At 42.5% G+C, this 11,254-nt stretch overlaps 1 long non-coding RNA gene across 2 annotated transcripts in view; it reads left to right on the plus strand.

The window, feature by feature from the left end:
- LOC102547530 (uncharacterized) overlaps positions 1-8,779 on the plus strand; it is a 24,552-nt gene extending 15,773 nt beyond the window's left edge. The window contains exons 3-4 of one of the 2 annotated variants that reach the window (XR_010056164.1): positions 3,526-3,692; positions 6,522-8,779. This is a non-coding gene — a long non-coding RNA (uncharacterized LOC102547530). The remainder of the gene's footprint in view (positions 1-3,525; positions 3,693-6,521) is intronic. The other variant, XR_595115.4, reaches the window with a different exon arrangement.
- Positions 8,780-11,254: the final 2,475 nt, after the last annotated feature.

Genomic DNA, 11,254 nt, shown 5'->3' on the forward strand with positions numbered 1-11,254 from the left:
TGCCTCCCCCTCAAAAAACCCTCTGTAGCTAAGGAAGAGTGGGGTGGGGAGAGAGGGTATGGTGCTTAGTTTTGAGAACTTGGCACAATCTAAACTTACCTGCTGTATTAGTTATTTCTCTGTCATGTGATAAAGTACCATGACTGAAGCAACGTCTAGAAGGAAAGAGTGTATTTGGGCTCATGGATCCAGAGACAGAGAGAATTTGGAATGGAGTTAGGGCAGGAGAGGAAGGAAACATGGCAGCAGGCAGTTAGATGAAAAACAGAGATCGCATCTTTAACCACAAACATGAAGCTGAGAGAGCAAACTGGAAGTAGAGCTAAAGTGCAAGCTCTCAAGGTCCAACCCCAGTGACCACCTCTCCAAACAGCACCATTAATTGGGGACCAAGAGTTCAAGTACCTGTGCTTATGGGAACATTCTTATTCAAACCACAACTGGGGAGAGAGTCTCGGTGAGGAGTTGTGTGGATCAGGTTGACCTGTGGGCATGTCTGTGGGGGCTTATCTTGATTACGTTGTTGATTGAGATGGGAAGAACTGCCCATGGTGGGCGGCACCATTCCCTAGATTTGGGTCCAGGACTGTATAAGAATTGAGAAAGTGAGCATGAAGTTCTTGTTCATACTCTCCCTATGTTCTTTTTTTTTTTTTTAAGATTTTTTTTTATTATATATGAGTACACAGTCATTGCCTTCAGACACACCAGATGAGGGCATCGGATCTCATTACAGATGGTTGTGAGCCACCATGTGGTTGCTGGGATTTGAACTCAGGACTCCGGAAGAACAGTCAGTGCTCTTAACCACTGAGCCATCTCTCCAGCACCTCTCCCTATGTTCTTGACTGTGGGTGTAGCTAGCTGCTTTACCAGCTGCCTTGACTTCCTCATAATGATGGATTAGGACCTGGAATCCGGAGTTAAAATAAATTCAACCTTCCTTAAGTTGCTCCTATCAGAGTAATTTATCACAGCAACTGGCAACAAACCGAGGATGGTAGGGTTGTGTGAGGTTATGCCAAGGCACAGCAATGAAGACCAAGGCTTGATCTTTAGGTATAACCAGAAGGAACATATATGACTCCTGGCTTTTACATGTCAGTCCCTCTCTCAAGGTGCATGGTAAATTGTTCCTGGTGAATTTCCCCATGGGACAGGAAATAGAGCTTGTAAGAATTGGGTGATGTGATAGGGTGCTTTCTGGGTTAAAGGAACAGATTTCCTAAGGCAGTCACTGCTACACATTTTAGATAATAGAAGAATGGAAGGTACGTTTTCTATCCTAAGCCAGAGGCGATGGCGGACATGTAAGACTGTTACAAAATATGTGCAATGTACTCAGGTCGATCCCCTACCTTCTCCTTTGGATAAACAAAACTCTGGTACCTCTTGCTAAATTGATTGCTCAATCCGTTGTTGGGTCATGACTTACTGAGCAAAATCTCTCCATTCTGAGTTGCATTATATTCTCTAAAAGGGCAATGCCCATGGGTGTCATCACCTGCACCCTTTGTAGATACAACACCATGGAAATTATACACAGAAATTTTTCCGAAGAAAAGTGAATTTTTTAAAAGTGAATGTTTTGTACATAATTAAAAACAACCAACTAATCAACCAACACAACCAACAAAACCCAACCCAAACCAACTAACCAACCAAAGAAAAAAACAAAAACTTGGGAGTGGAGAGATGACTCAGCAGGCAGAGCTCTTACAGATCTTATGGAGAACCCAAGTTTGATTCCCAGCTCCCATACCATGGAAGCTCATAGCCATCTGTAATTCCAGCTCCAATAGATTCAGGACCCTCTTCCAGCATCTGTAGGTAGGCATTGCACTCACATGTACAAACCTGCACGCATGCACACACGCATGCATGCACGCACGCACACGCACAGGCACCAAATATGTTTTAATTCTGGTTAACCTCCATCCTTTTAACCTATAGAAGGATGCCAGTACGTTTGAAATTGTCCAGAGGGTGGTTCTGTAAGGCCAGATCTGCCCCAGCCTTATGTGACATACACGCAGAAGTTTCTAGAAGATCACTTTTTGAGTCTTGTTTTTGCTTAAGATGGGGCATCAATCCCTCGCCAGGTTCCCAGGGCCCCTTGGCTGTGCACACAAAGAGAACCCGGCCTTTCTTGTTTGGGCCTTTGCTTCTTCCTATGCGATTGAATTTACAGAGGAACTGTTTGCCTTTGGTTGCACATCCTGAATCAAAATCAGGATGCTGCTGGCATAAAAACTGCTCCCACCCTTGCCTGAAATAACTGAATAGGGAAGTAGAACGACCCCCCCCCCCCCGCCTTTCCAACCTTAAAGAAAGAGACTCATAATTTACTGTGTTCTGGCAATATATCAAAAGTCAACCCATTCACTTACAGTAAAAGCAGGGAGGGAAGGACAATGGATAAGCAGAGAGGTAAAAGCACCTCATTAAAAGGAACAAATTGTTCAGCTGACACAAGAATAGTGGGGTTTAGGTGTTAGTTAACCAGAGTCCAGCGGCCTTCGGGGATGCCTTCCTTTCTGTGGGGTCTGGAGAAGGTGCAAAGCCACGGGCTCAGCTCTTTCAGTTATTCAGTCTGACAGATGCACTTTAGCTTCTTCTTTAGCATTCTAGTTTTCCATGGGAGGTACAAAGTCATCTGTCGTCTGTCTGTCTGTCTATCTATCTCTGTCTATTTATTTTTCTCTATCTATATCTCTATCTATCTCTATTTATCTTTCTCTATCTATCTATGTCTATCTATCTCTGTCTATCTCTCTATCTCTGTCTGTCTATCTATCTATCTATCTATCTATCTCTATCTCTCTATCTCTATCTCTGTCTGTCTATCTATCTATCTCTGTCTATTTATCTTTCTATATCTATCTATCTATCTCTGTCTATCTATCTATGTCTATCTATCTGTATCTCTCTATCTCTATCTCTATGTCTGTCTGTCTATCCATTTCTCTGTCACTTATCATCTGCCTATCTATCATCTATCTGTTTATCTGTCTATCATCTATCATTTATTTACATCATCTGTTTATCCTCTATCATTCATCTATCTGTCATCTATATTTATCTATCATCTATCATCTATATATCTGTTATCTATCATTTATTTATCTCTACCATCTATCTATCTATCTATCTATCTATCTATCTATCTAGTCTATCTCTATCATTTATTTATCATCTATTTATCTATCATCCACTTGTCATCTACCATCTATTTTTATCTATCTATCATCTATCTATCTATTATCTATCTACCTACCTACCTACCTACCTACCTACCTATCTATTCCTTAATAGTTCTGAAGGTCAGAAATCTGCAGTGAAGGTGTTGGCAGCCACACTCCTTCCTTAGGCTCTGACAGGGGCCCTTCTCTGTCTTTTCCAGCTTCTGGCAGCTCCAAGCATTCTATGGCTTATTGTGACTGGTGCCACTCTGGCCTCTGCCAGTGTCTTCACAGGTTTCTCCTCCTTGAATTTCTCCTCTGTGTGTATCTCTTGTCTTGACAGATACTTGTCATTGGACTTAATGCCACCTAGCAAACCAAGATGATTTTGACCGGGAAGACTTAATTGCATCTCTGAAGACCACTTCCACTCCTACTAAGGTTACTTAATAAGTGCTGAGTCTCGCACAGAAATTCAACCTGCATTCAACCCACCATAGGGGACGCAAGGTAAAAAAAGACAGGTCTCTTGCTCTTGAGGGACTCAGTCTAGTGAAAAAGACAAATAATTAAATAACAATGTCAAAGCAGCACCAGGGCTAGAGAGATGTCTCTGTGGTTGAGAAGCTCACTGCAAAGGATCTGAGCTTGGGTCCTGGAACCCACATCTGGAATTTCACCACTGCCTATAGCAGTGGCTCTAGGAAGGTCTGATGTTTCTGGCTTCCACAGGGATCTACCCTTATATGTGCATACAAATCCCCTATCAAACTGTGCTGGTTTGAATGAGAATATCCCCAGAGGCTATTATGTTGATTTGAATGCTGGGTCCATGGCATGTGGCACTATTAGGAGATGTGACCTTGTTACAAGAAGTGTGTTACTCTGGAGGCAGTACTTTGAGGTCTCATATATATGCTCAAGTCTGGCCAATGTGACAGAGTCTCCTCCTGGATGCTTTTGGGTCAAAATAGAACCCTAGGCTCTTCCAGTACCATGTCTTCCCGCACACCGTCATGCTTCCCACCATGATGATAGTGACTGAACCTCTGAAACTGAAAGCCAGTCCCAAGTCAATGTTTGCCTTTATAAGAATTGCCTTGACCGCTGTATCTCTTCACAGCAATAAAGCCCTAAGACAGCTCTTACGTTTGAATACTTGGTTCCCAGTTGGTTGGAACTATTTGGGAGGGGCTAGGAGGTCTGGTCTTGATGGAGAAATTAAGTCACTGTGGCCAGCCTTGAGGTTTCAAAAGACTCAGTTCCATCCCCAGTGTGTTCTTTGCTGTATGGATCAGGGTGTGAGCCCTCAGCTGCTGCTCCAGTGCCATGTTTGCCCACTTGCTGCCACGCTCCCAACTATGACGGTCATGAACTTCCACCCTTCGAACCTCTAAGCCATAACACACCCTTTCTTCTAAAGGCTGTCAGATCATAGCAATAGAAAAGTCGCTGAGACAAAACAAGCCTTTAAAATGTGTATAGTTTACAGGGAAAGAATGTTTGTAGACAGAGCTAAGCTCAGAGGGCTGAGAGGATCTTGAAAGGCAAGATAGGAGTTGATATGGGGACTGTGGCGGGGCAGAGGTAGGGCATATGCTTCTTATCTTGAGACACTGTAGTTTCCTGGCATCTCAAACTCATCCTTGGGAGCCAACAGACTGAATCAAAGTTCAGTCCATAAAAGAAGGGCTGATAATAGCACAGCCAGATCTGTGGTTGAGTTCAGCCAAGCCATTTGCTCATCTGGGGGTTTTGGGGACTTGGTAGTGAAAGCAAGGACGGTGACAGACATAAATGGTTGGGATCTAGGGCACCATGCTGTAGGTCATTGGCTTCCAATGCTGTTCCTGGGAAAGGAGCATTTGCATTGCCCTTAGAGTCCAGTGGTATGCGACCCTTCCCAGGTCAGAGCATGAATAACCCTGCAAGGATACATGGGCCAGAGCTGCTGTCCACCAAGAAAAACACTCTGGCTTTGATTCAATGTTATGTCTGATCTGTACTGTGTTGGGGAAGGTGGTCGATGCCCTGGTATCCCATAGAGAGACAAGACAGAGTTCTACTTCTGTTTTTTTGCAGAACATCATTTATGGTTCTTCATACTCTTGTATTTGTTGTGCCACAAAGATTCTCAGCTGCAGATATAATGGAAATATGGTTGATATGCCTAAATGTCATTGACTTGTTGTTGGAAAGAAAAATACTTTTATTTTTAGAAACACATACTAAAGTATTTATGGGTGGTTCACTAATGTCTTCAATATTTAAATGTTCAGGCAAATGTATTATAGATCAACCTAAAATAGAAATATACAGAATTGCTGGATGGGTATGGTGGTGTACGCTTTTAATCCTAGCACTCAGATTAAGGGCATTTTGTGTGTGAAGCTAACCTGGGCTACATAGCAAGACCCTGTCTCAAATTATGTAAATAATAAATAAACAAAAAAAAATAGGAAAGGACTATGGAATTGCTAAATCCGTGTAAGATTTGTGTGGTGATTAGCATATGCTTGGCCCATGGGAAGTGGCACCGTTAGGAGGGACGGCTTTGTTGGAGTAGGTGTGACCTGGTTGGAGGTTGTGCTCCTGGGGGTGAGTTTTGAGGTGCTGTGCTCAAGCATTGCCCAGTGTAGAAGACGGTTTTCTTCTGGTGGCCTTTAGATAAACGTAGAGCTCTCTGGTCTTCCATTACCGTGCCTGCTGCACAGTGCCACCCACCAGTGCCATGCTTCCCACCAGGATAGAGGACTGAACCTCCGAAACTGTAAGCCAGCCCCAGTTAAAGGTCTTCCTTTCTAAGAGTTGGTCACGGCGCAACTCTTCCCAGCAGTGGAAAGCCTAAGACAGTTTGCTAAACATATGAATATCCATTGTCCTATGCTTTCCGTTCATCTATGAGATTTAAATGCTTCTTAGTGCAACTTGGAGAGAGAGGGAGGGAAGGAGGAAAGTTTATGAAACAGAGTTTAGTCAACTATGTTTCTTGGGACCCAGGAAGGCGAAATGGATGAGAGTTAGGAACCAGAAAGCACTGAAGTTTATTTCTTAATTTTTGTGTGGGTACATGTATTTTGTTTCTTTTTTTGGAGGGAAGGGTTATTGTTTGTAACTTCCCTTTGATTCTCAAAGGTGACAATTAGCTCCATTCCTCAAGGTTAAACAACAGTTCCTAAAAGGAGAAAGAATTTTTTATGCATTTTTTTTGTAAATGTGTGCAAGCAGGAAGATAATTTCTTGTTGATGCATTCACTACAAATACTTTGTTACAAAATTTAGACTAAGTATAACTTAATGGTCTATTTATCAATTTCTTGGGTTTTTTTTTTTTCCAAGACAGGATTTCTCCATATAGCTCTGGATGTCCTGGAACTCACTCTGTAAACTAAGCTGGCCTCAAACTCACAGTGTCTATGAGTGCTGAGATTCAAGGCATGCACCACCACTGCCTGGTAATTTCTCGATTATTCTTTTCTTTCCTTTTTAGACATTTTTAAAAAGATTTATTTATTTGTTTATCTGAGTATACTGTAGCTGTCTTCAGACACACAGAAGAGAGCATCAGATCCCATTACAGATGGTTGTGAGCCACCATGTGGTTGCTGGGATTTGAACTCAGGACCTCTGGAAGAGCAGTCAGTGCTCTTAACTGCTGAGCCATCTCTCCAGCCCTCTTGATTATTCTTAACTAGCGCTTTTATTATTTCAGTTCAATTAGAATTTTTAAACTTTCACATAGATTTAAATTAGTGAGTATTAACACTCACACATTTTCTTTCCCTGGTGGTAATTTTAAATTAAAATAATAACTTTCATATATTTCTAGATTATAAAATGTACATAGGCTCATCATATGCAATTTTTAAACAAAATGTGTGAGAGATGGCTCAGTGATTATGAGTACTTCCTGCTCTTGCATAAAAAGGACCAAAACCAGTTACATTCTCTGTATAATTCAGATAGTTCACAACTTCCTGTACTGACAACTGTACAGGATTTGACCCTCTCTTCTGGCTTCTGCGGGCACCCCCCCCAAATAATGACAATAATTAATTAATAAAGCTTTAAATAAATGCAGGAAGAAAGAAGGAAGCCACCACTAGCCCATGCTCCAGAGGGGGTCACTATCAATTAAGCTGCCCCCTAAACCTCCAGGTTCCACATGGCCATATAACTGTGGGTGAAAATGTATCCTTTTAAGACCCATCTACACTCAGGACTGGAGGGTGGTTACGAACACTGTCTATTCTTCCAGAGATCTTGATTCCTAGGAGGCTCACAACCGTCTGGACTGGATCTGACGTCCTCTTCTGGTGTGTAGGCTTACAAGCAGATAGGGCACTAATATATGCAAAATAAACAAATGAATCTTTTATTAAAAAAAAAATCCCAATTTCTGGGACAACCCCCTGACAAGCTCCTTTATTTTGACATCTATACAACTTTGGAAAACTTTGTTTCCCAACTTTTCCAGAAAAGCATTTAGATCAATGTCTTTGGTTTTTTAAGTATAGTTTTTCTAAATCGACTTTTTTTTTTTGTTTTAGTAACTTTCTCTTGGGGTCTCTTCTCCTCTTGTTTAGTAGCCTGAACTTATTATTCTAGCTCATTGCCCATAGTTACATGGATTTGACTCCATTGAGCTCCTGTGTCAAAAAAAAAAACCCAAACTTTAGTTTTCTTAAAGATAGTAAATTAGGTTTTTATGGTTTTTTTGTTTGTTTGTTTTCTTTCTCTGTTTTTTTGTTGTTGTTCAGAAAGGGAATTAGGACAATAGTTCTAAATTTAGCTGAATAAGGTGGAAGAAATCAAACCAAACTAAAACAAAACAACACAAAAACACACAAACAACCCCTCCCCCTTACTCTTGGATGTGACTCATTCTTATGACTGATGTATGCTGGGAACCAGGTAGTGTGAGAAGAAGAGCGAGAGTTCAGGCTGCCTGTAAAAGCCAGGAGCTTGCCAGGCCTCCAGTCCCCAGAGGTATGAGGGGAGCAGAGGAGCCCTGAGAGGGCAGAGAGCTAAGGGCAGTGCTGTTTGCCCTCCTCTGGCTTTCAACACTTGGTAAAGGCCTAATCTCATTTTGATTTAAACCACAGTAATTTGTTTACTTACATCAACATGTGTAAAGCCTGACAAAGCGTCTTGCACTTGATAAGCAGGAAACATCTAATTTCCCTGGTGAGTGCTGGTTCTGGACCGTTTGTATCTTTCTGCACAGTAAATAAGACCTTGGTGGTCTGGGTCCAAGCACACCTGTTCTGGGCCTCGAGTTTGCTTCTAATTAGCACTCAGACCTTAGCAAACTTGCTTAACGACTCTGGAGCTGGTTTCTTACTTGTAAAATAGAATCATAATAGTTTCCACCTTACTGAGAAATGGAAAGAGTTAAGCAGACACATCCCCATAATGATGTCTCCTATCCCCCAAGGGCTTGCTTCACTTGGGGGTGGGGGCGCGAGATTTTGGTAAGGCCACCTGTCACTGAGCACAGCAGTTTTGGTCCAAGGTTGGCTAGACTGCCTGCTTTGGCTCTGAGGTGAAGCAGGATACTATAGAGACTATGCAGATGCATCATGGGAGCAAGGAATCGGGAGACAAGATATGTCCTTCAAAGCCACACCCCCTGTCTCAAAAAAAAAAAAAATCCCCATTCTCCACAGGTCTATTGCTTTCTATAATCTGTTTGAATTTTGAATCTACCAATGTATTCATACATTGATAAAGGCAAAACTCTCACGATCTTGTAACTCCGAGAAGCTCTGTCTGTGAGGAGCTTCATCAGGGACCAAGACTTCAGTCAGTACATGAGCCTTGGCCGGTGTAGGTGGTGGTGATGGTGGGGGAGGGGGAAGGGTTGGGGTGGTGAAGGTGGAGGCGGTATTTGTGTGTGTGCATGTGCTTATGTGTGAGTACGTGTGTGTGTGTGTGCGCACGCGTGTGCACATGTGCATGTGTGTGTGTGTGTGTGTGTGTGTGTGTGTGTGTGAACCTGTATTAGTTACTGTTTTTTGCTGCTGTGACACAGTGGAATGAAGGAAGGATTTCTTTGGGCTTATGGCTTGAGGCTAAAGCCCATCCTAGCTGGGAAAGTATGAGAGAGGTCAACTCCCTGTGAGCAGTGCTACCCTTGGGAAGGCGGTCCTAGATTGTACTAGAAAACAAGCTGAGCAAGCTATGGGGAGCATCCCCTAAGCAGATTCTTCCACAATCTCTGCTTCAGTTCCTAGCTCTGCGTTCCTACCCTGAGTTCCTACCATAGCTTCCTTTGATGAAAGATCCTAAACTGTAAGATGAGATTAGACCCCTACCTCCCCAAACCGCATGTCGATCATGATGTTTAGTATAGCAACAGGAAAGAAAACTAAGACAACATTGAACTCCTGATCTCCATGGGCTTGTGGTCACCTGATAATGCAAAATATATTCAGTCCAACGTCATAATTTTCCTCAGTCTTTGACAGTTTCAATACCATTAAAAATAGAGACAAACTTTTAGCCATGCCCATTTTTAAATAAAATAATAAGTTATGTATACAGAAGCACAGAGTTACTATCTTGGAATGAGAATATCCCCATTCCAAAAGAGCAAGAACTAGCAAAACAGCAAAGCAAGCCCAAAGGCAAGTGGGGAAGGTACAATCCCTGTGGATCTGCATCCAGCATCTGGGGCTTGCGATGGTATCATCTGGGCTCCGACGGCATTCGGAAGCCCTGTCTCCCCAACTGTGTTCCTATAGCACATATCATATTTCTCTTGGGCTGTCTCTGAGACAGGCAAGCATAAGAGATAGTTTAGCTTGGGACCCCATCTGGTTTTCAGTTATAAACATCACCTCCTTGTGATAATGCAAAACCTGGTTCCTTCATCTGAACATACTACGTTCACATCTGCCTCTAAACAACGCCTCTAAATAACTTCAAAACCTCTTGAAACGCACCTCCACACCGGGCTAGAGGTAACCTGTCTCTGAGCAATAGCATAAGTTTTTCCTTCCCTGGTTATAATCAAATTTGTACAGTTTTTATTCTAGTCTATTCTCAAAATATGAATGCTGGAAGGGCTGGTCTGCCTTGAGCTGGTTTGGGCTTCGGGCACAGTAGGGCACATCTTGTAACCTCTTGGGGATAGTACCCTATTTACCGTCTCATCCCTGTACATGGTGGCAAGTGCATATAATTTAAGTCAGATATATTGTGGGAAGGAACATTCAAAGTAAGGAAAGTATTATATAATCTAATTTATCAGTCAAAATGGAGAATCCACCCAAACTAGACCACTTAGTAGCCAGTCCTTCGTCTCTTGAACCCCATGGAAAGAAGCCCCAAACAATAATTGGGGTCCTTGAGTTCTGTCACTTGTGTGGTTCAGTGTCCCTCTTTTTTGCCATCCTTCTGTAATCTCCTGTCCTTTTGATCCAATGAGTTGATCTTGCTTCTTTTGCAAATCTGGGTTAGCCCTTGCTGTCAATTCTCTGGCAAAGTGAGTCAAGTGTCTGGAAACACCCAGCTCAGATCTTGACCGTGGCTGAGTGTCTACTCAGTGTCTATAGTTTTCCTTGGTGATGTCTCATGTTTTAGATAATGTACTATACAATATAACAATATCATGATACATGGTGTCCCCACTGCAACTCAGGAGCTCCCCATAGATCCAGCCATGCCGAATGATGTCTGGCTTCAGGGGCTTCCGGGAACTTTGGTGTAAGCCTCTTTGACCCCTCATTCTTGCTTTTTTGCATTTATGAAAAACCAGTCATTGTGTGAATGATACTAAGTTCTTGCTGCCAGCTCAAGAAATAGTCTGCCCCCTTGAATCACAGCTGCAGTGGCCCCTGAGTGTCTTCCTGACTGAATGTGGAAAACATTTTGCCAGGGGGCTCTGACACAGCAAAATGCCTTTGGTGCTGTCTGTTCAATCTGTTTTCAAATGGAAGCCTTTTTTCAAAGGAGTTTGCATCGTTACACACTTTCCCTGAATGCGGTCTTGCCTTCAAGGCACCTTTCCAACCTTTCTCACTGCAAACTCTGGTTTCTCTTTAGTAGCACTAAGTACAGATGTCCTC

The sequence above is a fragment of the Rattus norvegicus genome, chromosome 11 (genome assembly GCF_036323735.1).
Source record: "Rattus norvegicus strain BN/NHsdMcwi chromosome 11, GRCr8, whole genome shotgun sequence".
NCBI lineage: Eukaryota > Metazoa > Chordata > Mammalia > Rodentia > Muridae > Rattus > Rattus norvegicus.